Source organism: Geotrypetes seraphini, chromosome 9 (genome assembly GCF_902459505.1).
Source record: "Geotrypetes seraphini chromosome 9, aGeoSer1.1, whole genome shotgun sequence".
Taxonomy (NCBI): Eukaryota; Metazoa; Chordata; class Amphibia; order Gymnophiona; family Dermophiidae; genus Geotrypetes; species Geotrypetes seraphini.
The window spans coordinates 84941417-84968461 of record NC_047092.1 but is presented as its reverse complement, the minus strand read 5'-3'; positions in this window follow the sequence as shown (position 1 = coordinate 84968461).

Genomic DNA, 27045 nt, shown 5'->3' with positions numbered 1-27045 from the left:
TCCTCTATTTTCAGACCCATTATTTCTTCCCCCCCCAAAGTTTGGCATATGCACGTCTCTTTGAACACCCCTTCCCTCCGTGTACTTCTAAATCATGGTCCCCCCAAAGGCCTGTCCCCCCTTAAAGGTCTGCCTGTCCCCCCTTGAAGGCCTGTCCCATCCCCTTGTAGGCCTGTCCCCCCCTTGAAGGCCTGCCTGCCTGTCCCCCCCTTGAAGGTCTGCACCCCCCGAAGGCCTGCACCCCCCCTAAGGCCTGTCCCCCCCTTGAAGGCCTGTCCCACCCCCTTGTAGGCCTGTCCCCCCCTTGTAGGCCTGTCCCCCCCTTGTAGGCCTGTCCCCCCTTGAAGGCCTGCCTGCCTTTCCCCCCCTTGAAGGCCTGTCTCCCCCTTGAAGGCCTGCACCCCCCCTTGAAAGCCTGCACCCCCCTTGAAGGCCTGCACTCCCTTGAAGGTCTGCACCCCCCCGAAGGCCTGTCCCCCCTTGAAGGCCTGTCCCACCCCCTTGTAGGCCTGTCCCCCCCTTGTAGGCCTTTCCCCCCCTTGAAGGCCTGCCTGCCTTTCCCCCCTTGAAGGCCTGTCCCCCCCTTTGAAGGCCTGTACCCCCTTGAAGGTCTGCACCCCCCCAAAGGCCTGCACCCCCCCTGAAGGCCTGCCTGCCCCCCCTTGAAGGCCTGCACCCCTTGAAGGTCTGCACCCCCCCCACGAAGGCCTGTTCCCCCTTGAAGGCTTGCCTGCCTGCCTGTCACCCTCTCCCCCTTGAAAGCCTGCCTGCCTGCCTGCCCGCCCCACCCTGAAGGCCTGTTGCCCCGACCCACCCCGAAGGACCGCTCGCCTCCCTGGCCTCCCCGCACCACCTATGAAGCAGCTGCAGCAGGATCGCAAAGTCAGCGTCAGCGATCCCTGCGTTGCTTCCTGCGCCACGGTCCCGCCCCTCCTCTGACGTCAGAGGAGAGGCGGGATCGCGGCGCAGGAAGCAGCGCCTAAGCAGCGCAGGGATCGCTGACGCTGACTTCGCGATCCTGCTGCGGGCTGCTTCACAGGTGGTGCAGGAAGGTCAGTGGGGCGAGCGGTCCTTCGGGGGTGGGGGGGACTGAACGGCAAGGCCGGGAGCACCCCCTTAGGGCTGGCACCCGGGGCGCACCGCCCCCCCCCTTGGTACACCACTGGTCAGAAAATTTTTAAAAGTTAAAGGTTTTAGCGTTATTGCCCTCATCTTTATTAAAAAATACCAAGTTGTCTTTTAGCATCTTAGGGAAAAAATTTAGCCATTAATGGAAAAGCAGTAGCAAGATAAAAATAGAGGTTTAACCATATTAATCATGCAATCACAATAATAAGTTGTAAACAATTACCCATTTCAAAGCTCCCATCAATAACACCAACTATAGATGATGGAATATTAAATCTTCTTTCAATCTGTGTGATTGAACTTTTCATATAGCTTCCAGATAGTGCTTTTGCAAAGTAACAGAATGAAAGTGCTGCCACAAATATCTGAAAAAAGCAGAAAAGAAAATAATTTTAACATATGGTGTAATGAGTTGAACTGAAAAATAAGCCTCTGCTCTTCACATAAAAGAATCAAATCAGGATCACCTCTCCAACTAGATTTAATTACTTTTAAATACCAATAACCTAAGGTCACTAATATTATACCCAACCTCATACCAATAGTTAACATGCAGAGCTGATATTATACAAGGGTCATTTCATAAATAATGCACACTATTTTTTTTTTTAATTTACATCTTTTATTTTTTTTCAAGTATTTCTTTACAATACTTCAATATAGTCTCCCTGCTTTGCAGTGACCGAGTCCCAACATCCAGGAAGCTTCATTATTCCATCCAAGACACCTTTTTTGTTCATTAGCCGAATGGCTCGGGTACTGGTGGAATAAAGCTCTTCCAGAGATGCAAAATGATGTCCACGCATAGGTTGTTTCAACTTTGGAAAATGGTCGAAGTCTGGTGGACTAATGTCTGGACTGTAGGAAGCATGAGGTAACACTTCCCAGCCGTATTTGTGTAGTCTTTCAATAGCGAGTGGAGAGCTCCATCTTCCCCACAGCCAAAAAAATTTCGACAAGCTCAATCAAAAGTCAAACAAATGATTTTTGCTTATGATCATGAAGGCATCATCATTAAAGACAAAGTTCCATGTGGAAGAAGTGTCAAAGCAGTGTATTATCGTGATTTTTTTTTTTTTTTAAATGCACAGAAAAATGCACAAAACCCAACCTCAGTTGCTCTTGGCTGGACCACTCATAGAGATTAAATTTTAGTAAACAAAAGTGGATATACACTTTAAATACAGTGGAACCGGGAGGTTTGAATCAAGAAATAGAATGGATGTCGCTGGTGCAGATCCTGATTTGCTGCTGAATATCTCTGTTGTCAGAGAGGGGGAGGATTTATTGAGCTGAAAAAACGCCGCGGCCATCTTAATTCAAAAAACATTATACAGATTGGGATGGTACAGATAAAACCCAAAAGGGGTAATGGTTTTGATTATCTTTAAACCAGTTTGATTTTATGAAGGGGTTCAAAGATATTATGGATGTATTTCCTTAATATTTTAATATAACTATTAACTTTCATGTTCTAGGGGACTTTTCTTGAAGCAGCCTATGGGCAAAACATGTCAAAATGACAGGTCCCTTCCCGATGTGAACAAGAGAATACCGTATTTTCACGCATATAACGTGCACGTTATACATGATTTTTACAAACCATGCATAACCTTGCACGTTATACGCGTGAGCGCGTTGTACAATTTTTTTTTTTCATTCCGATCTGGCATCCTCCCCCTCGCTCGCGTCACCCCCCCCCCCACACACAATCCTACATCCCCCCCAGCACCGCAAAACATCTCTTACCCGATTGGGCACCGGCACCAGCACCAATGCACAGGATGTGCCAGTGCCAGTGCCCGAAGATCCTCCCTCATTGTTGCTGGGTTGGGCTGGGCTGGGCGGTGTGAGGGAGATCCTCCTTCTTCCTCGGGCCGGGCTGAACTGGGCTTTGAGCATTTGCGCCTTCTGGTCTCAAAGCCTCAAAGCCTTCTGGTCTCGCTCTCCCCAGAATCTCGGAGAAAGTGAGACCAGAAGGCTTTGAGCATGCGCAAATGCTCAAAGCCCAGTCCAGCCCGGCACGAGGAAGAAGGAGGATCTCCCTTGCACCGCCCAGCCCAGCACAGCCCAGCAACAACGAGGGAGGATCTTCGGGCACTAGCACTGGCACGTCCTGTGCATTGGTGCTGGTGCCGGTGTCCAATCGGGTAAGAGATGTTTTGCGGTGCTTGGGGGGATGTAGGATCGCGGGGGAGGGAAGGTGACGCGAGTGGGGGGGAGGATGCCGGTTCGCAGGCCAAAGAGTAAGCGGGAGTGGGAGGAGGTTATAGCAGCATGCGCGGTATACGCGTGTGCGTGCGCATGCTATATAAAATTTTTTTTACTGAAATGCTTTGGACCCGCGCGCTATACGCGTATGCGTGTTATACGCGTATGCGCGTTATATGGGTGAAAATTCGGTAATACATAGAAACAAAGTTAAGTTTTAAAGTTTATTAATTTTTATAAGAGATAAGTTATTGATAGAGCACAGAGCACTTTAAAGGCTTAAAAAAATTAAGAAAAAATACGGAAAAAAGCAAATAATGGGGCTAGAGAGGAAGCCATGGCCACAATTATATTGGTAGCCATAGAAAACATTTGGCTAGCCATTGGCATATCTGAAGCCTTTGAAAAAATGAACAAAGGAGTTTAAGATTTTGTTTGGATACTGAATGGCTTATATGTGTGATCATTAAACAGTATCTTACCACTGACTGCGGGATATACTGTTTAGTGTGCTATACAGTCTACAGTAACACGAAGAAAATTAAAGAATTAACCAAAATGGCAGAGTTTATGGGATATACTAAAGAGCATGTCTAGAGGTTATTGTTAAGACCTGATCTTCTGGATGAAGGCAGCGATTTGGGATCATACAATCTATGGGAGGATTGGGAAAATGCACAAAAAAGAATAAGAGCAGAATTACACGGTAGCACCCTCATTCAATATTTAAATAAGACAATGATACCACGAGGACTAAGGTTGTTAAAAGAACCAAGGCTATTTAATACAGACAAGAACTTTTTAGATAAGTGGATAGCGATACTAAACCATTGCAGCCGTGACTTGATGGTTCTAATAGTCTAGATCAGTGTTTTTCAACCTTTTTACACCTATGGACTGGCAGAAATAAAGGAATTATTCTGTGGACCGGCATCGGTCCATGGACCAGCAGTTGAAGAACACTGGGCTAAGTTGTGGGCCAGACCCTGCCCATCTCTACCCAATCTCCACCCCAGACACCGCCCCCATAATAGTACTAATTGCACCTTGCAGGTCCCCTGCCTCATCTGGAAGCCTTCCCTCTGACGTTGCAACGTCAGAGAGAAGGCTTCCGGTTCAGGCGCAGGATGCCCGTAGGAGCCACTGCCCGTGGCTTTGTATACTGAATCAGTTAGGAAGAGGGAGCTGGCTCAAAGATAACGCCGCATCGATTGCACCGTGGACCGGCGGTTGAAGAACACTGTTTTGGGCCTGATGCACATGCTGGCCCTGTGGACCGGCAGGAAATTTCTGTGGACCGGCACTGGTCCATGGACCAGTGGTTGAAGAACACTGGTCTAGATAACAACTAACTTGGAAGGGGAGTTAAAAACAAAACTAAATAATGTGGACCAGGAGTTAAGAATTAAATTCTCTACTGAGGAATATGATAAAAAAATGAATGAGTTTCAACAGACATTGACAACATTTAAGGATTCTTTAAAAACAAGCTAAAATTAAAAAATTCAGGAGAGATGAATATGATTATCAAAATGAAAGAGTATATACCTGGAACAAAAAGAATGTACGCCAAAATAAACAGAAAAAATTGGCTTTTGATAACTCGACAGGAGAGTCAGAATACTCAAGCGATGGAGGGAATGAAAACTCCCATATGAATACCAATTCTGATGCCACCAAGGCTTTTTTAGGAACAACCCAAGGGAAGACTCGGGGAAACAAATGAGGACGGAACGTAGCCTCAAGGGGAACAGGGGACCCGATAACTCAGAACAATCAACTGTGATAAATTTAACAACATATAAACTAACAGACACCCAGGAAGAAGTGTTACAATTGGGGTTAAATTTTATTCCAACTAACTTGTATGATCCTTTTAGGATTAGGGTAGCTTTCTTATAATTAATACGAAAACTACAACTGAGAATGTATTTCCATGACAATCCACCCAGCAGTGACATTTCTATCAAAAAACCAGCTAACAAATGGTTACCACCAGGTAACACTCACTCTTCAATCATTACCTTCCAAGAGCTTGTTTTAAGTGATCTTATGAAAATAGAACAGAAAAATTCAACTGGATATGTTCCAGGGAATGTTACTAAGAGACAAAGGGAAGCACTGAAGGAGTTGGTGGAGAAGAAAGAATTGCTAATATTGAAAGCGGACAAAGGGGGAGCTACGGTTCTTCAATCTAGGGAACAATACAACCAGGAAGTTTATAGGCAATTGGCTGATGTACAAGCATACCAAGAGCTAGAAGAGGACCCTATGGAACATCTAAACAGAATTAGGAATGTAGTGGAACCGGCATTACATAGAGGCATGCTAACGAAAAGGAAGCCTCATTTTTAATGGAGAAATGGCCGAATATCCCGAAGATTTACTTTGTCCCCAAAGTACATAAAAATATCCAGCAACCTCCTGGAAGACCTATTGTATCCACTAGGGGATCAGTTTTGGAACCCTTATCTCAATTTTTGGATCACTTCTTACAACCATTTACTATTGATATCACATCTTTTATAAAGGACTCATCCCATTTCATTACGGTATTGCAGAATTTAGAGATAGGATCTCAAACATCAATCCTTGCATCTCTAGATATAACTTCATTTTACACGATGATACCCCAGAAAGCAGCGATAGAGTCTATTGGATACTATCTGGACAAGAGGGAAGGTGAATCAAGGAGTAAAACAGAGTTTCTAATGCAACTAAAAGAGCTAGTAATTTTGGTGAATTACTTTTGGTTTGCAGGAAAATACTACCTACAAACCCAGGGGGTAGCGATGGAAGCAACTTTAGCCCCATCAGTAGTAACTTTATATTTAGTAAGGATGGAAGAAACTATGATATATCCTTTGGAGCAATTTGGAAAAGTGATGATCTGGAAAAGGTTTCTTGATGATGTCTTTTTTTATCTGGAAGGTTACGGAGGAATCTTTGAATGAGTTTGTGTACATTTTAAACCAACTGAATTCACATATATATATAACATATATATATAACATTTACTTTGACTTATGATTTCCTGAGAATAGATTTCCTAGACCTTACCATCACTCATGATCAGGTGAGTCTAAAAACTACGCTGTTCTGAAAACCAGTTGAGAGGAACACTTTACTTAACTTCCACAGTCATCACCCCTATAAGTTGAAATTCAATCTACCGGTTGGTCAATTTCTTAGACTACGGAGGATTTACTCTGAAGAAGAGGAATTCCTCAATCAATTGAGAGAACTGGAATCAAGAATATTACTGAGAGGATATCCAAAGAAATCTGTACGAAGAGCCTTTCTTAGAGCAAAATATGCCAATCGGGACCTATTGCTGAACCAACATACAATAACTCAAGTTCAAGATAGTACAGTTCAATCTCAACAAACTAACACCAGATTAATCTGTGTACTCCCTTTTTATAATGGCTTTAATCATCTTGTTGCATATATGAAAAAACATTGGCATGTACTGCAGATCATTCCAGATCTCTTTGACAAATTCCCTACAATAGCATATAGTAGAGGCAGTAATATAGGGGAACGATTAGCCTGTCACAGATACTTTGGGGGTATGAATGAGGAAATGGGGAAAAAAGGACACAGAATTGCCAATGGTGCAAAAATACAATTGAAGGGAGTGAATGGCAGCCTCCGGGAAGAGATATTGTTATAGGATGAAAAACTAAGACTACACGTAAGACCCATAATGTAGTATATGGCATAGGCTGTCCATGTGGCCTTATTTACGTGGGGATAACGAGTCGCCCTGTAAATATTAGGATAAATGAACACAAATCTAGAATCCTAAATGATGTTACAGAAGCCCCATTGACCCAACACTGGGTACAATATTCTCATACAATAGAAGTCATCCGTTGGTGAGTCATAGATCACATAAAAGAAGGGTGGGAGGGAGGAAACTATAAACAGAGATTAAATTTTAGTGAACAAAAGTGGATATACACTTTGGCCCTGATTCTGCAAAGCACGTCCCGATTGTAGATAGCTGTAGGCATCCTACAGCTGTCTAATTAGCCAATCGGGAGGCACGTTTTCTAAAAAAATGCTCTCCAGGCAGGCTGCCTATATTGAAGGTGCTTCCGGGAGCCTAGGGAAGCCCACAAGTCTGTCTAAGCTCACCTAACAGAGTGGGAGACGCTTACAATGTAGGCTAGCAAAATGCTGGCCTACATGGTAAGTAGACGCGGCTGCTATACTGTATCACGGCAAGGGATCTCCCTGCCGTGATTAGTATAGCGGCCGCAGCTATAGCCGCCAGTCTCCCCAACCCCCCTGATGTTCGTGGCAGGAGGGTGCCCAACCCCTCCTGCTAAACCCCCCCCCAAAGATCGCCAGCAGGAGAGTACCCAACCCCTCCTGCCGGACCCCCCAATGACCCCCATACAAAATGCCCTAACCGCCCTCCACGGACCCCCCAACGGCCTCCCCAAAGATCGCCATCAGGAGGGTGCCCAACCCCTCCTGCCGGACCCCTCAACGCCCCCCTGAAGATCACCGTCAGGAGGGTGCCCAACCCCTCCTGCTGGACCCCCCACTCAATGAACCCCCCCACCCCGAAACCCCCCTCAAGCTTACTGCCAAGTTGGCCAGACGGGTCTTTGCACCATCGGCCAGCAGGATCACCTCTGTCCAAATGAGACGGGCCCGCCTCTCCCCTGCCCAACCCACAGGATCCTAGGGCCTGATTGGCCCAAGCGCCTAAGGCCCTTCATGCTGTAGGAGGGGCCTTAGGTGCTTGGGCCAATCAGGCCTTAGGATCCTGTGGGTTGGGCAGGGTAGGGCCTGGCCCGCCTCATTTGACAGAGGCAGGCCTGCTGACTGGACGATGTAAAGACCCATCCAGCCAACTTGGCGGTAAACTTGAGGGGGGTTCCAAGGTGGGGGGTTCATTGGGTGAGGGATCCAGCAGGAGAGGTTGGGCACCCTCCTGCCGGCGATCTTTTGGGAGGTCGTTGGGGGGGGTCCAGGGAGGGCGGTTAGGGCATTTTGTTTTGGGGGTCGTTGGGGGTTTCCAGCAGGAGGGGTTGCGTACCATCCTGCCGGCGATCTTTGGGGAGGTGGGTTCTTTCAGCAGGAGGGGTTGGGCACCCTCCTGCTGCAAATGTCAGGAGATTGGAGAGACTGGCGGTCATAGTTGTGGCTGCTATACTAATCATGGCAGGGAAATCCCTTGCTGCGATAAAGTATAGCGGCCACGTCCTATACAGAATCCGGGCCATAAACCCGATTCTGTAACCGGTGTCTACAACATGGACGTCGGTTATAGAATCGGGTTTACTTTGAGCGGGTTTTGTTCTGATTCTATATAGGATGCCCGGGACGGGTGTCCTATACAGAATCCGGGCCTTTAAATACAGTGGAACTGGGAGGTTTGAATCAAGGAATAGAATGGATGTTGCTGGTGTAAATCCTGATTCTCTGCCAAATATCTCTGACGTCAGAGAGGGGGAGGATTTATTGAGCTGAAAAAACGCCGCGGCCATCTTGATTCAAAAAAACATTATACAGATCGGGATGGTGCAGATAAAATACAAAAGGGTAATGGTTTTGATTATTTATCTTTAAACCAGTTTGCTCTTTTGAAGGGGTTCAAAGATATTATGGATGTATTTCCTTAATATTTTAATATAACCATTAACTTTCATGTTCTAGGGAACTTATCTTGAAGCAGCCTACGGGCAAAACATGTCGAAATGACAGGTCCCTTTCCGATGTGAACAAGAGAACAATACTTAGAAACAAAGATAAGTTTTAAAGTTTATTAATTTTTATAAGAGATAAGTTTTAAAGTTTATTAATTTTTATGAGATAAGTTATTGATAGAGCACAGAGCACTTTAAAGGCTTAAAGAAAATTAAGAAAAAATATGGAAAAAAGCAAATAATGGGGCTAGAGAGGAAGCCATGGCCACAATTATATTGGTAGGCATAGAAAACATTTGGCTAATCATTGGCATATCTGAAACCCTTAAAAAAATGAACAAAGGAGTTTAAGATTTTATTTGGATACTGAATGGCTTAATCTCAATGGAGCCATGAGTTGCTATTCCAGCCATAACCAATCAAGAAGATTTTCCATGAGCTCAGGGAGGATCCAATACATACCTTGATGCATTATATAGGCTTGATGGTACCTATAAAAATTGGGAAAATTTATCCCACCCTCCGCAATTGGTCTTTGTAAAGATACTAGAGCAACTCTCGCAGTTTTCCCCAGCCACATAAATTTTGCCAGAATACTGTGCAACTTTTTGTAAAAGGACCCTTGAAAATAAACTGGCAACATACCCATTTGGTAGCAAACCACAGGCAGAATCATCATCTTAACTGTTTGGACTCTCCCCCACCAAGACAGATGTAGAGGGTTCCATTGCTCACACATTTCCGTGACCTTAAGCAATAAAGATTTTTCATTTACTTTCATCATTTCTTCCAATGTACTTTTTATCCAGATACCTAAATAATCCTTTTGTACAATGTACATTTAATGGAAGAACCTCTGATTTACTCCAGTTTATTTTGTAACCAGAGAATTTTCCAAATCTATCTATCAAATCCAGTAAATGTGGAATGGTCAATTCAGGATTCCTCAAATGAAGCAAAATATCATCTGCATATGCAGAGACTTTATATTCCTGACCTGTTTAAGAAATACCCCATATCTCCTCTGCCTGCTAAATAGCCAATAACAAAGGTTCCAGAACAATATCAAATAGCAAAGGAAATAATAGACACCCTTGTCTAACTCCCCTCTCCAAACAAAACCGCTCTGCGAAAGTATTATTTATATATAATCTGGCAGAAGGAGGAACTATACAAGATTTGAATCATTTGTATAAATCCAGAACCAGTACCAAACCAATCCATTGCCTGACACATAAAGGTCCATTCTACTCGATCAAAGGCCTTCTCTGCACCAATAGATACAGAGAAGGCCGGATCATCCAATCCTTTTGTCAAGTTTAACATATGAAAAGCCAATCTTGTGTTATTAGAATGTCTTTGAGCAACGAACCCCATTTGGTGCATACCAATAATATAAGGGAGAGCCTTGGCCAGACATAAAGCCAATAACTTAGCTAGCAATTTTCCATCCACATTAATCAAGGAAATAGGCCTGTAATTTGAAACCAACATGGGATCTTTATTTGGCTTTGGCAAAACAATAAAGACTCAGCCATAGTACCTGTAATACAATCTTTAGTAAGTTGATCCTTATATAAATTTAATAGATGAGGTAACAAGGTAATTTGAAAGGATTTGTAAAACTCTATCATGTATCCATTACCACCTGGAGCGGATCCAATTCTAAAGGACATAAGAACATAAGAACATAAGAAGTTGCCTCCACTGAGGCAGACCAGAGGTCCATGTTGCCCAGTGGTCTGCTCCCGCGGCAGCCCATCAGGCCTAATTGCCTGAACAGTGTCCCTGACTGATTTTGTAACTGCCTCTAATTCTCTAATCCTATCCCTATAACCTACCTCTACTCCTATCTGTACCCCTCAATCCCTTTCTCTTCCAGGTACCTATCCAAACCTTCTTTGAAGCCCTGTAGCGTGCTCCTGCTTATCACATTCTCCGGTAGCGCGTTCCATGTATCCACCACCCTCTGGGTGAAAAAGAACTTCTTGGCGTTTGTTCTAAACCTTCCCCCTTTCAATTTCTCTGAGTGCTCCCTTGTACTTGTGGTTCCCCATAATTTGAAAAATCTGTCCCTGTCTACTCTTTCTATGCCCTTCATGATCTTGAAGGTTTCTATCATGTCTCCTCTAAGTCTCCGCTTTTCCAGGGAGAAAAGCCCCAGCTTTTTCAGTCTGTCAGTATATGAGAGGTCCTCCATACCCTTTATTAGCTTAGTTGCTCTTCTCTGGACTCTCTCAAGTACCGCCATGTCCTTCTTGAGGTACGGCGACCAGTACTGGACACAGTACTCCAGGTGCGGGCGCACCATTGCACGATACAGTGGCAGGATGACTTCCTTCGTCCTGGTCGTGATACCCTTCTTAATGATGCCCAACATTTTGTTTGCCTTCCTTGAGGCTGTGGCGCACTGCGCCGACGCCTTCAATGATGTGTCTACCATCACTCCCAGGTCTCTTTCCAGGTTACTCACCCCTAGCGGTGATCCCCCCATTTTGTAACTGAACATCGGGTTCTTTTTCCCTACATGCATGACCTTGCATTTCCCTATGTTGAAGCTCATTTGCCACTTTTTGGCCCACTCTTCCAGCGCTGTCAGATCTTTTTGGAGATTTTTGCAGTCCTCCGTGTTTTCAACCCTGCTGTATAGTTTGGTGTCATCCGCAAATTTAATAACCTCACATTTTGTTCCTGCCTCCAGGTCGTTAATAAATATATTGAAAAGGAGTGGTCCCAGCACCAACCCCTGCGGAACTCCGCTCGTGACCCATTGCCAGTCTGAGTAATGGCCCTTTATTCCAACCCTCTGTTTCCTGTCCGCCAGCCAGTTTTTGATCCATCGGTGGACCTCCCCTTGCACCCCGTGGTTCCATAGCTTCCTTAGCAGTCTTTCGTGTGGTACCTTGTCGAAGGCTTTTTGGAAGTCAAGGTAAATGATGTCTATAGATTCCCCTTTATCCACCTGGCTGTTTACCCCCTCAAAGAAGTATAACAAGTTTGTGAGGCATGACCTGCCCTTGCAGAAGCCATGCTGGCTCGGCTTTAGCTGCCCAGTGTTTTCAATGTGTTCCCAGATGCTGTCTTTAATCAGCGCTTCCATCATCTTTCCCGGGACCGAGGTCAAGCTCACCGGCCTGTAGTTTCCTGGGTCTCCCCTTGAGCCTTTCTTGAAGATGGGCGTGACATTTGCTAGTTTCCAGTCTTCCAGAATCTCTCCAGTTTTTAAGGATAGGTTGCATATTTGTTGAAGTGGCTCAGCTATTTCGTTCCTTAGTTCCTTGAGTACCCTTGGGTGAATGCCATCCGGACCTGGCGATTTGTCGCTCTTTAGCCTGTCTATCTGCCCGAGGACATCCACCTTGCTCACCTCTAGTTGGACCAGATTTTCATCCTGATCTCCTATTACGATTTCCTCGGGTTCCGGAATGTTGGTTGTGTCCTCCCTTGTGAAAACTGAAGTGAAGAACTCGTTTAGCCTGTCAGCTATCTCCTTTTCCTCTTTTACCACTCCCTTTCTGTCTCCATTATCCAAGGATCCCACTTCCTCCCTTGCTGGTTGCTTCCCCTTGATGTACCTGAAGAATGATTTGAAGGTTGTTGCTTCCCCCGCCAGTCTCTCTTCATATTCTCGTTTTGCTTTCCTAACCACTCGGTGACACTCCTTTTGGTGTTTTTTGTGCTCCTTTTGGTTGTCCTCTGATTGGTCCTTTTTCCATTTTTTGAATGATGCCTTCTTGTCACTTATCGCCTTTTTCACTGCATTTGTTATCCACTCTTGGTTTTTTGTTTTATTTTTTTTGCACCCTTTCCTGAACTTGGGGACGCACAGGTTTTGTGCTTCGTGCACCGTGCCCTTGAGTAAGGTCCAGGCTTTTTTTACGGACTCCATCTTCCTTGCGGTGTCGTTGAGTTTCTTTCCCACCATTTTCCTCATGTCATCATAATTCCCTTTTTTGAAGTTCAGTGATGTCGTTGTAGTTCTTTTCACCTTTGATGATCCAATTTCTAGCCTGTATTGGATCGTGTTGTGATTGCTGTTTCCTAGTGGGGCTAGTACCGCTACCTCTTTAGCGGGTCCCCCTAGTCCGGTGAAGATTAGGTCAAGAGTGGTGTCTCCCCGTGTTGGTTCCGTGACCAGCTGTTCCATGAAACAGTCCCTCGTGACCTCCAGGAATTTGGTCTCCCTCATGCAGTTTGAGTGCCCTATACTCCAGTCTATTCCTGGGTAGTTGAAGTCCCCCATCACCACCACACTTCCGCTTTTACATACCTGCCCCAGTTCAGCCTCCAGATCCTGGTCGATTTCTTCCTTGTCCTGGTGGGCGATAGTACAGACTCAATTTTATGTCTGCTCCAGTTCCTCTGGATACTTAACCCATAGTGATTCCAAGTCATCTGCCCTTGTTGTTGTTTCCATCCTGGTTGAAGGTATGGAATCCTTTATATATAGCGCTATTCCTCTACCCTTTTTGTGTGACCTATCTCTCCTATAGAGTTTGAACTCTGGTAAAGCCACATCCCATTTATTGTCATCAGTCCACCACGTTTCTGTGACTTCAAAGCTGTCTGTATTCTTTTTGTGAAATAGGTGCCTCGAGACTTCCTTTCATATGATCGGGAATTTTAGGCCCCTTAATCAGCTGTAGAAACTCTATACCCTCTTTCTCTTTAGTTGAATAACGCTCAGAATTCAAGCTTTTATAAAATTTCAAAAATTGTTTTTAAATATTTCCAATTTGAGATTGAATTACTCCATTCTCATCTGCAATAACCACAATGTTTACTTTTCTTTTAAGATAATTAGCCAGTAATCTTCCCACTTTATTCGAATTCCCATAATACAAAGCTATATGAGATGCCATCTCTTTCCTGGCCAACTGGGAAGAAATCTCATTATATCTATATTTTGCTTTTAGAAGGGCCCGAAAAATATTTTGTTTCCAATTTGATTTCAACTGTAACTCCAAATCCTTAATATTTTTTTCCAAAGTAAGAAATTCTTTATTTAGTTGTTTTCTAATATATTCTGAATACGAAATTATGTGTCCTTTGATGGTGGCCTTAAAGGCATCCCATAATGTTTCTATAGAGATTTCTTGCAAAGCATTGATCTTAAAAAATTCATTCATTTTCAACTGAAATTCCTCTATAAAGTTAGAATCTGCCAGCATTGCATTATTGAATCTCCAAACAGGTCTATTATTTTCTTGTCCATCTATATCACATTCAATCCAAACACCCCCATGATCCGATAATATAATTGGATCTATGGTTGCCTTTTTTACCTGTTAAACTAAATTATCTGATATAAACACATAATCGATTCTTGAAAATGATTTATGAACATGGGAGCAAAATGAAGATTCCCGATCATTGGAATAAAGAATCCTCCAAATATCTTTTAAACCACAAGAATTTACCAAATTATCCAAACCTAATGATTTTAATATTTTACTAGGTATTTAATCCAATACCGGATCTATTACAGCATTAAAGTCCCCTGCCAGTATTAAACTGACCCCAAACCCCTCATTGAGCTAAGTTATGATTCTATTAATCATGCATAAGTGATGTTCTGACAAGTATAAAACAAGTATAAGAAGAAAGGAGAAAATCCTATACTTTATATCATTTTAAGGACTGTAACAATCTTTATTAACCAACATCCTGGCTTGAAGTGTGATCTCTACAGAAACAGTTGCAATGACTGGGAGGTAAACTCTGTTCCCATTCTAGGGGGGTGCGTTCCCCCCTTGTTGAGTTTCACATTTCTGAGCAACTTAAAACATATTGATTACACTTCATAGACAGGTTTGTGTTGAATGCGAAGTCAGTTCATATATTATTTATCAAAGCAATTTCTGACTTCTTCTAGTTTTCACTAGTGACATCCCCGCCATCTCATAAGGAAAAGTATTAAACTGGAGGCAGATGATGGTAAAATCAACTGTTGAAGATTCTTAAAAAATTCAGCCTGATTCGAATTAGGTGCATATATATTAAACAGCAGCAAGGTATCTTTCCATGAGCTCATTTTCACTTGAATCCACCTTCCCAAAGAATCCACAGATATCATGTTAAATGTTGCCAAACACTTTTTATGTACCATTATAGCAACTCCAGCTTTTCTCCCCACAGCAGGGGCATAAAAACACTGTTTTACCCAATCCCCTTCTAATTTCTACTTTGGATAAATGAGTCTCTTGTATAAAATATATATCCGCCCCCTGCCATTTCAGAAAAGATAATGTTTTCTTACTCTTAATAGGGTGATTGATCCCATTGATATTTAATGAATATAATTTCAAATACATTGCTTTCCTTTATCTTTAAGGGACCAAACTAATTGAGCTAAAATACTTTTTAACCTTAACCAAATAATCATCCCATAACACATCCATGCTCCCCCATATAACCCCTAAACTCCCACCCATACACCTACCCCATAAGTAATGCGAATACTTGATAACGCACATCCAGACCAGTAAATTGAAAAATCCCTCCCCAGCATCTCATCATGCTCTTATCTATAAGCAAACCTCTTAACATATTACATTTCACATTTATATTTATAACCCGATCTATTCATATAATATTTACTATAAAAAATTGATTCAATTAAATTAATTAAAAATTATACCAAATACATTTAATCACTTAATCATCTATATACTATGAGCAAATCTTATAAATCATATTACCTTGTATATTTGTACTACCATCCCCAACGATTCATAATATCTATAATAATAAAATGCTAAGCGCGCATGCGCACTCTCACTGCGTGTTCCCTGAGATCTGATCTGTCGGGCTGTGGCGGTAGGAGTGCGCATGCACGCCAGACAAACCTCCCTGCTCTCCACCTCACGCAATACGGCTCTACCGGTCAAAGTTTCTTTTTAACTTAAAAGACGCTGCAGCGGCTCCTCTCACGAGCCGCTCCTGCGTCAGAGAAAGCGGCGATCATGAGAGGAGCCGCTGGAAAGTTAAACTGGTCAGGGCTCGGGCTCCTGCATCGGAGAAGGCGGCGATCGTGAGAGGAGCCGTCGGAAAGTTAAACTGGTCGGGGCTTGGGCTGTTCGGTCTGTGCAGGCTCCTCTCTCGCGGTCTTGCCTGCGGACAGGAGGGGAGCAGCTGGCTGGAAGAGAGAAGGGGATGAGGTGGGAGATGCAGCTGTAAGGAAAAGAGCACCCATGCTCATTGAGGAGCTGGCAATAAGGAAACTGCAGACTGAGGGAGCAGAGGCAATCCTGAAAGCCTGCCTCAGTGATTGGATGCTCCCTCACTCAGGAGTGAGTATTCTCCCCTTTGATGCCTATTTCAGAAATGTTCTTCTGGGACATTTACTTAAGAGCCTGCCTATGGGGAGTTTTAGTGGATAGCCAGTGAGTAAAAGTAATGAGTGTAGGAGGGGTAGAAGAAGCTAGACTGAGGGAAAAAATTCTGATGCACAGGAAAATAGAGGGAGAGGGAATGCTAGGGCTGCTGCACAGGGAAGTAGGGAAGGAGATAGGAAGAAAGACACAGGGGCAGGGAGAGAGACAGAAATACAGACAGACAAAGGGGGCCAGGGAGGGAGAGAGACAGAAAGATAGACAGCGGGAGGAAGAGAGACAGAAAGAAAAAGACAGGGGTAGGGAGAAAAACAGAAAGAAAGACAGACATATATTCTAGCACCAGCAGGAGGAAGGGAGACAGAAAGAAAAGAAGAAAGACACAGGGACAGGGAGAGACACAGAAAGACAGACAGACAAAGTGGGCCAGAGAGAGAGACAGACAGAAAGAAAGACAGCGGGATAGAGCAACAGAAATAAAGACAGACAGACATATATTCTAGCACCCGTTAATGTAACAGGCTAAAATACTAGTATTTATTATAATAAATGAATCAATTAATTTAAATTCATTAGATAAAAAGTAACGGATACACTGAAACAGCTAATGATATACCTTTATACTTCTCCTTAAACCATAGCACATTAATTAATTATGAACAGAACAGAGTTTGATTAATAATTAATATAGAACACTATCATTTAAAGTGCATATGACCAAATGAATAAATAAATATATGAATAAAAACTAGGGGCTCCTTTTATCAAGCCACGCTAACAGGGTTAGCGCATCGGACATTTCATCATGTGCTAACCCCCGCGGCCGGCTAAAAAACTAATACCTGCTCAATGCAGGTATTAGTGGCTAGCGCGGCAGGCGGTTTATCGCGCTTTAAACCCCTACCACAGCTTGATAAAAGGACCCCTAAGTGTACTTCTTTTTCAATATGCAAAAATTACAATTAGCCCCGATACTGTGAAAAGAAGAAAAAACCCCTTTAGCTGTGCTACTAAAACCCAACTAAATTAAACTAATCTTTATTGATGTTTATTTAATATATTCATACTTAAACATTTAATCTTATACATGTTGTTACTGAAATAATATTAATCATCTACATATTCATTCCCAATTTATCTAAAGCATTTCTTTAAAACTTAAATCTTTAAAACTCAGCTGAACATCAAGCATTTTCAATTACTTCCTTACGCGTGAATTTCATATCAAGTGAATCAAACAAACTATGTTAACCTCTGGAAAACATGACATTTGCTGCTAATCTGTACTGAAGATTGTCACAAGCCCAACAGCCAAATGAACTCAAGTTCTTACAATACAGTGCATGCACAGTCAGAAATAACTTTAAACACTTAAAAGGAGAAAAGTATTGTCATGACAGCAGATGGTGAAATCTCTGCAGCAAAGGACCAACAGATGTGGGCTTTATGTGGTTCATTCCAAATGGAAGATGCATGGAATTCTAGACAGAAGCTGTGACATTCCCATACTTCTAACCCACGCTGGTTCAAACCTGTCATGTTCTTCAGAGTAATTGCGGCTCCAAACAATCCCTGCACGAGCGCATTCCCTGTTGATTTTACCTGCTTGGCAGCATGTCCCACCTTTAAAGCATTATCAATTCTGTTTTCCAAAAAGTGCCAGGTGTCCTTGTAGTCAGGGGAGAGTCTTGAACCATTACTAGCTCAGATATGTTGTAGATGCCAGCCAGCATAGCCCTGCAAGAGTACCAATTTATATCAGTAGATTGATCTCCCGCTAGTGCCACATAACATCCACCATGCTAGTGAGTAAATTCAAGACAGTAGGAATATCCTGGGGAAACAGCATGGTACTCATAGCCTGAGGCCATTTTTCAATGTAGGGAATCAATATCCTCAGCAGAGATTTTATTGCATCTTTCAGGAACTGATCTGTTTTCTTCTTTTCAGCTTGGCCTTAAATGTTGGTTCTGTGTTTTCCTTTGTCTTAGAGGCTTTCATTTAAGCTATCAGTTGAACCTCTGCATCCCTTCAGCTGTTCATATTAGATATAAGGGTATTCATTCTCTCCTGATTTCTTATGAAATCAGGAAAGATCTGGAACTCACTGCCACCTGACTTGCACCGCTGCAAAAGCTGCCAACTGGCTCGTCGGGCGAGTAAGGCTACTTGCATCAATCAAAGAATAAAGGAAAACATAGACCGTCTGCAGCCAAGTCTCTAACTTCAAACCCCAATACCGTACTTTGCCCTATTACGTCCTCTGGAAGCGCATTCCAGGTGTCCACCACACGCTGGGTGAAGAAGAACTTCCTAGCATTTGTTTTGAATCTGTCCCCTTTCAGTTTTTCCGAATGCCCTCTTGTTCTTATATTTTTTGAAAGTTTGAAGAATCTGTCCCTCTCTACTCTCTCTTTATTTATTTAGATTTTTATCCCGTCCTCCCAGTAGCTCAGAACGGTCTACAAGTGAACATACACAATGGAGTGTAATTAGACATATAAGATATACAATAGATTTAAATGTTTGGACATACAAGACTGTGCAGTAGTTTAAATATGCCCCTCATGATCTTATAAGTCTCTATCATATCCCCTCTAAGTCTCCTCTTCTCCAGGGAAAAGAGACCCAGTTTCTCCAATCTCTCAGCGTATGAAAGGTTTTCCATCCCTTTTATCAGACGTGTCGCTCTCCTCTGATCCCTCTCGAGTAACGCCATATCCTTCTTAAGGTACGGCAACCAATATTGGACGAAGTATTCCAGATGCGGGCGCACCATCGCCCGATACAGCGGCAGGATAACTTCTTTCGTCCTGGTTGTAATACCCTTCTTGATTATACCTAGCATTCTATTCGCTCTCTTAGCGGCCGCTGTGCACTGTGCCGTCGGCTTCATTGTCATGTCCACCATTACCCCCAAGTCCCTTTCTTGGGTACTCTCATTCACTAACATCCCTCCCATTGTATAGTTGTACCTCGGGTTTCTGCTTCCCAGATGCAGTACTTTACATTTCTCAACCTTGAACTTCATCTGCCATCTCGTTGCCCATTCCCCTAGTTTGCTCAAGTCCCTTTGCAATTCTTCGCGGTCCTCTTTAGTCTGAGCTCCACTAAATAGTTTGGTGTCGTCCGCAAATTTTATTATCTCACACTTCGTCCCTGTTTCTAGATCATTTATGAATATATTAAATAGCAGCGGCCCGAGCACCGAGCCCTGCGGAACACCACTCGTGACCCTCCTCCAGTCCAAGTAGTGGCCCTTCACCCCTACCCTCTGTTTCCTACCCGCCAACCAGTTTCTGATCCATCTATGTACGTCTCCGTCCACCCCATGGTTCTTCAGTTTCCGGAGTAGACGCTCGTGAGGCACCTTGTCAAAGGCTTTTTGGAAATCCAGGTATATGATGTCTATGGGGTCTCCTCTGTCCATCTGTTTGTTAATTCCTTTGAAGAAGTGCAATAAGTTAGTTAGGCACGATCTCCCCCTGCAGAAACCATGTTGGCTTGTTTTCAGAAGTTCGTTTCTTTCCAAATGTTCATCGATGTTTTCTTTTATCAGTGCTTCTGCCATTTTCCCCGGAACTGAGGTGAGACTCACCGGTTTGTAGTTTCACGGGTCACCTCTTGATCCCTTTTTAAAGATGGGTGTGATGTTGGATATCTTCCAATCCTCCAGAATCACTTCTGTTTTCAGGGATAGGTTGCAAATTTGCTGCAGTAGTTCCTCTATCCCCTCCTTTAATTCTTTCAGAACCCTTGGATGGATTCCGTCCGGACCCGGGGATTTGTCAGTTTTTAGTTTTTCTATCTGCCTGCGCACATCTTCAAGGCTCACTTCCATGGATGTTAATTTTTCTGCTTGATTTCCATTGAAGAATTGCTCAGGTCTGGTATGTTGGTTGTGTCTTCGTTCGTAAATACAGACGAAAAGAACATGTTAAGTCTTTCCGCGACTTCTTTCTCCTTCTTCACTACTCCCTTCCTGTCTCCATCTCGTCCAGCGGTCCCACCTCCTCCCTAGCCGGCTGTTTTCCTTTAACATATCTGAAGAACGGTTTAAAATTTTGTGACTCCTTGGCTAGCCTCTCTTCATATTCTCTTTTGGCTTTTCGAACCACACGGTGACATAATAAAAAAAAGCCTAAAAAGTGGCATAGAGGAGTCACGTGATGTGCTGAGCCGAGTAAGACGTGCTCTGCTCGAGCTCTGGGGCCCCGGGTCCTCCTGTGCCTTACCGAGAGTAGCTTTTCGCTCCGATCTCTTCATTTATCACTTGATTCGTTTATGGACCACTTTGTTCAACTCGCCAGCCCGGTAATGAGCAGCAAAGTGACACGAGGGAATAAGGACTGGGAGGCGCGCATGCAGCGTCCTGACCCCAAGATGGCGGCGGGGATGCCGGACTCGGGTTCTGAGCTCCCGTTGTCTGCGGCACATATTGCGGCGCTCTCTGCCTCGGTCGTATGGGCCTTAGATGCTCGCTTTGAACAACTTTCGGGCCAGCTAATGTCGCTCGAGTCTCTGGTCACTGAAATGATTCGGCGGACCGGGGAATTGGAGTCCCGAGTGGCGCACGTGGAGGAAGCCCACTCTGCATCGGCAGCGGACCTGACCTCCCTTAAGGAACAACTAGCGCGGCAGGTGGATAAAATCAAAGATCTCGAGAATCGCTCGAGACGGGATAATCTCCACCTTATTGGCCTGCCAGAGACGGTGTCTGAGTCTCGGCTGCATGCCACCTTGGAGTCCTGGCTCCGTACTGCCTTGCCACTTCCTGAAGGCATGGGGCCTTTACGGTTGGACCGAGCCCACCGCCTTAGGAGGCGTAATGAAGACCACACTAGAGCCCGGGTCACCATTTTCAAGGTGCATAACTCCGCACATAAAGTGGAGTTAATGAAACAATACCGCCAAAAGCGCAACCTCCTTACCTTTGAGGTTCGTCTCTTCCAGGATTACTGTCCGGCGCTGCAGGAGCGCAGGCAGCATTTTTCCAGGGTATGCTCTGCGCTCTTTGACCGCAGCACCGTTTCCAGCTACTCTACCCTGCGCAACTGCGGATCTGGACTGCTGCGGGGTGGAAAAGTTACACCTCAGCGGAGGATGCTCAGGCCTACTTGGATTCTCTGCCGGGGGTGGCTGGGCCTTCCTCGGCCCCCTGAGGCCCTCATTTCTGTGCTGGCATTGCTGTTCCTGTAGTGATTGGACCTGGCGCTGCATGAATGCGGGGCTTGGGCTACTCTACTGCTGTTGTTTCTAACCTTATCCTGGCAGACCTGAGGGCCACTGCTCGACACTGTACCACCCTTCACTCTTGGTTTATGTATCACTGTTGCAGCTTGTTTGTTGGCTTGTTGCCTGTTACATCTTGTGGGCCCTTCTGGTTTTTTTTGGAGCCCTACCTGATGGTTCTGACTGAGTTTGGAGTTTTGGTTCCAGGGCCGGGGTTCTAGCCCTACTAGCCCCAGCTGCTGTTGGATACCTGAGGTGTTCATCGATGGCCTGGTCCTCTCTGCCTGTTTCTGAACACTTGGCGCTTTGCTGGTGGCCAGGGACTGTGTCGCTCCGGGCCTGGCTGCTGCTGACTTCGCCTGGCGGGGGGTCCACCTGTGGTGTTGAAGTTCCTGACTTGTGGTCATCTTGCAGCCTTTTGCATACCTGGACCTTTTGTACAATTGGACCTTTTTGGACTTATGGACCTTCCTAGTTCTGCTTTGTATGGGTGTATTGTTGCACAAAAAGGGTTGCAGGGCAGAGGCTGCGAATTACAGACCGGTGAGTCTCACATCAATAGTGTGTAAACTCATGGAAACTTTAATTAAACGCAAATTAGACACGATCCTGTATGAGGGGAATCTATGGGATCCCAATCAACATGGATTCACCAAGGGTAGGTCCTGCCAATCCAATCTCATCAGCTTCTTTGACTGGGTGACAAGGAAGCTAGACTTGGGAGAGTCTATAGACATCGTATACCTGGATTTCAGTAAAGCATTTGATAGCGTCCCACACCGCAGGCTGTTGAGCAAAATGAAATCGATGGGGTTAGGAGAAACACTAACTACTTGGGTCAATGATTGGCTAAGCGGAAGACTTCAAAGGGTAATGGTTAACGGTACCCTCTCTAAAACATCGGAGGTGACCAGCGGAGTACCACAGGGTTCAGTCCTGGGCCCACTCCTTGACACTAAACTATGCAATACAGTAAGTGAATGTAATTTACAGGATAGTATGGCACAGGACCTGCTTACATTGGAAAGATGGTCCTCGACCTGGCAGCTGGGCTTTAACGCTGGGAAATGTAAAGTTATACACCTCGGTAGTGGTAATCCATGCAGAAATTACACCTTGAATGAAGAAACTTTAACTAGTACTTTGGCGGAACGAGACCTAGGAGTAATCATCAGTGCAGACATGAAAACTGCCAATCAAGTGGAGAAGGCATCATCTAAAGCAAGGCAGATGATGGAATGTATCAGTAGAAGCTTTGTCAGCAAGAAGCCTGAAGTCATAATGCCATTGTACAGAACCATGGTGAGACCTCATCTGGAATACTGTGTACAATTCTGGAGGCCACATTACCGTAAAGATGTGCTTAGAATCGAGTCGGTTCAACGGATGGCCACCAGGAGGATCTCGGGGCTCAAGGGTCTCTCGTACGAGGAGAGACTAAACAAACTACAGCTCTACACTCTAGAAGAACGTAGGGAGAGGGGAGACATGATTGAGACATTTAAATACATCACAGGACGTATCGAGGTGGAAGATGATATCTTCTTTCTCAGGGGACCCTCTGCCACTAGAGGGCATCCGCTCAAACTCAGAGGCGGGAAATTTCATGGCGACATCAGGAAGTATTTCTTCACAGAAAGAGTGGTTGACCGTTGGAATGAGCTTCCAGCGCAGGTGATCAAGGCCAGCAGCGTGCTGGAGTTTAAGAATAAATGGGATACCTATGTGAGATCCTTACGAGGGTCGAACTGGAATATCGGTCGCTAGATATAGACTTAAGAGGATGGGTCAGTAGGGTGGGCAGACTTGATGGGCTATAGCCCTTTTCTGCCGTAATCTTCTATGTTTCTATGTCTTGTGTGCTTGGGGTACGGATGGGTGATTTTGCATCGGGCTGTGGTTCTTGTGTGGCTGTCACTAGTGGGTATGGCTTCCTGGGGGGGGGGAGTTTTGTTTCTTTATTTATTTCTTAGGATTCTGGGGAGTATTTTCCACTAGGGAATTGATTTTGTGTGAGTTGCCGTTGTATGGGTGTGTGTGATTAGGTGGATGTCTGCTTGGGAACTTCGAAGCCACTCTTCCTATGTGTTATGGGGAGATCTTTATTGTTTCAGAGTGCCTGGTGGCGATGATTTGCCTGGGTTCCTCTCGCACCTGTGGTTTTGTGAGTTCTGCTGTTTATGTTCCAGTGGCTGGATGGATGTGTGTACGTGGGATGGTCTGGTGTGGTACGTTTGTGGGATCCTCTGTACAGTTTGAGATTTTTGGTGGGTGGGCTCTGAAGAGGGTGGGATTGGGACTGGGGGGCCTTGGGGCCCTGTCCACATCTTTGAGTGACTCCTTCTCCTTCCTTCTCCTTCCTTTTGTGGGATGGAGTGTGGGACTGTGGGTGGGATGGGGGAGATTGGGATTGGGGGGTTGGGGATGGGGTCTGATGGGATAGGGGGGTAGGTTGTCTGTTTGGGGGTGGGGGGTCCTCCTTTGGTATGGGGGTTTGGTTTTCTGGATAATTGTTTTGTCTTTGTTTGGGGTTTCAGGCTACACAGTATACTGGATCACACTGCTCTGTGTGTGGGCTGGGCTCCCGGGGTGGTCTCTTACTTTTTCTTTCTCTTTCTTGCATCTCTTTTTTCCTGACTTTCTGACCTGAGTACACCTTTTAGGCTTGTTTCTTGGAATGTTGGGGGCATTACCTCGCCGGTTAAGCGATCCAAAATCTTGGCTGCTTTACAGCGTTATCATTCGGATATTGCTTGTTTACAGGAAACTAGGCTGACGGACGCGGAACATCTTAAGTTGGCCCGTTCCTGGATGGGGGAGGTTCATTTTGCCTGCTCTTCGGGCCGCCATGGCGGTATTGCTGTGTTGATTCGTAAATACTCTCCCCTTGGTGTGCAGCTTCTTGACAAAGATGCTGATGGTAGATACTTGCTTTTGCGTTTGACCTTGGGAGATCGCTCCTACCTCTTACTTGTGGTTTATGGCCCTAATTCGTCGGAATCTGACTTTCTACGAAGGTTGACTTGTCTCTGTTTCCGTTTTTCTGGCGATCCGCTTCTTATAGTGGGGGACTTTAATTTGGTACTGAATCCAGCTTTGGACAAGTCTGGCTCCCCTCCTACCTCCCTGGGAGCTAAGGGTCATCTCCTCTCCGATTTTTGTGATACTTTTTCAGTGGTTGACCCTTGGTGTCTCTTTCATCCTGAAGTTAGGGATTATACTCACCTTTCTCGGGCCCATAATACCTGGTCTCGGATAGATTATATTTTTCTCTCTCTTCTACTTTATTTTCTTCGGTTCTTTCCGCCGAGATTGGTCCCCTGAATATTTCTGATCACACTCCTATTTGGGTGGATGTTTACCTGGATGTTGCGTATTCCAGGGCGCCTCTTTGGCGCTTCCCATCCTACCTCGCTCACGATAAAGAATTTCAAACCTTTCTGTTGGCCCAATGGGAGGACTATGTTACTAATAATGCTCCCCATCTGGATGATCCTGTTTTATTTTGGGAAGCCGCCAAGACTGTACTTCAGGGACATATTATATCCTTTCTGAGCGCCCGCAATAAACGTATTCACGGTGGTATCATTGTCCTGGAACGGGCATTACGTGTTACTAAGCGGTCTTTTCAATCTCACCCCTCCAAGGAGACTAGAGAACGTTATCTGTCTACTCAAGAGGCTCTCAATTCACTGCTTCATTCTCGCTCTCAAAAATGGGCGGCTTACTATACACATCGCTTCCAACGTTTTGGAAATAAGCCTGGGCGCCTTATGGCACGTTTGGTGAAGGCTGCAACCTGCAAGAAACCTATTTTGTCTTTTAGGGCTCCGGGTGGGGTTACGGTGACTAGTCAGGCGGATGTCTCTGCTGTCCTTTTTGATTTTTTTCATCAATTGTATGATGAGCCCGCTTCAATTTCTCCAGATTTGTTGACTGACTACCTTCAATCCTCAGGCCTTCCGGTTTTGCCAGAGGCAGTCGTGTCATCCCTTAATAGACCATTTCGAGCGGCGGAATTAGACACCGCTATTAAAGCTCTTCGCTCGGGTAAGGCCCCAGGTCCGGATGGTTTCTCAGGTGACTTCTATCGTCTTCTTTCTTCCCATGCATGTGGTCCCTTACTGGCTTATTTCAATGCTACTATTGCTCAGGGTTCGTTTCCGCGTTATGCTAACGAGGCTCTTATTACCTTATTACTGAAGCCTGGTAAGGCAGCCGATGACCCGGGTTCCTATCGTCCTATCTCTTTGATCAACGTGGATCTTAAGCTTCTCTCTCATATGTTGGCTGATCGCTTAGCTCCTCATCTTCCCAACCTTATTCATGAAGACCAGGTTGGGTTTGTCCGGGGCCGTCAATCGGTTTGTAATGTTCGTAAGGTTCTCTTTGCTATCGCCCATTGTAGTTCCAATAATATTCCGGCTTTGTCAGTCTGGATGCGTCTAAAGCTTTTGATAGTGTCATCTGGTCCTTTTTGTTTCGCTCTCTAGAACATATAGGTTTGGGTGGCTTTTATCTTGATGCGATTCGATCACTTTATTGTAACCCGAGGGCTTCTCTTTTGATTAATGGGACCCGGACTGATTCTTTTCCTATTTTTCGGGATATTCGGCAGGGCTGCACCCTTTCCCACTTACTTTTTCTGATTGCTTTGGAGTCGTTGCTTTGTACTCTTAGGGGGTTTGCTGCTGTTCAGGGTCTTCGTGTTGGGGGGATTGAGTTGAAGACTCTTGCCTTTGCTGATGATTTGTTCTTAATCCTCACTAGACCTGAGGTGTCCCTACCTACTGCGTTAGATCTTCTTTCTGAGTTTGGTTTTTACTCTGGTCTTTCACTTAATTTGGATAAGTCCTTTGCTTTGCCTTCCTCCCCCGACCTCCGCCGCACTTGGAGGGGGGTGTTCCCCCTTCGTTGGGCTGATTCTTCTTTGAAATATTTGGGAGTCCTCCTTCCTTCAGATTTATCCACTTTATATCGACTGAACGTGGAGCCTTTGTTCCAGGCTCTTCAGAACAAGTTGCAGCTCTGGGGAAACCTACCCTTTTCGCATTTGGGCCGTGTGCATCTGTACAATAAGCTCATTGTTCCGTGTTGGCTCTATGTTTTCTAGGTCCTTCCTCTATATCTGACTTCTCGGGATGAACGCCGATTAGAACGTTTAGTCCAATGATTTCTTTGGCGCGGGAAGAGGCCCCGTCACCCTTACAACCGAGCGGCGGCTCCGTGGTACAAGGGTGGACTGGGTATATTGAACCTTCGCTATTTGACCATTGGTTGTGGAATGCGCCACATCAATGATTTTTTCAGAGGGACTTCTATCTTCACTGCTACTCAGTTGGAACTTCATTGTTTTTGCTTTACTCATTTTAGTGCTTATCTCCACTCTCTTCCCTCCCCTTTGCCTGAGTCTCTTTCAACGTAGGTGCTACATCATCTCTTGCGGAAGGTTTGGTGCTGGGTCTGTAAATTTC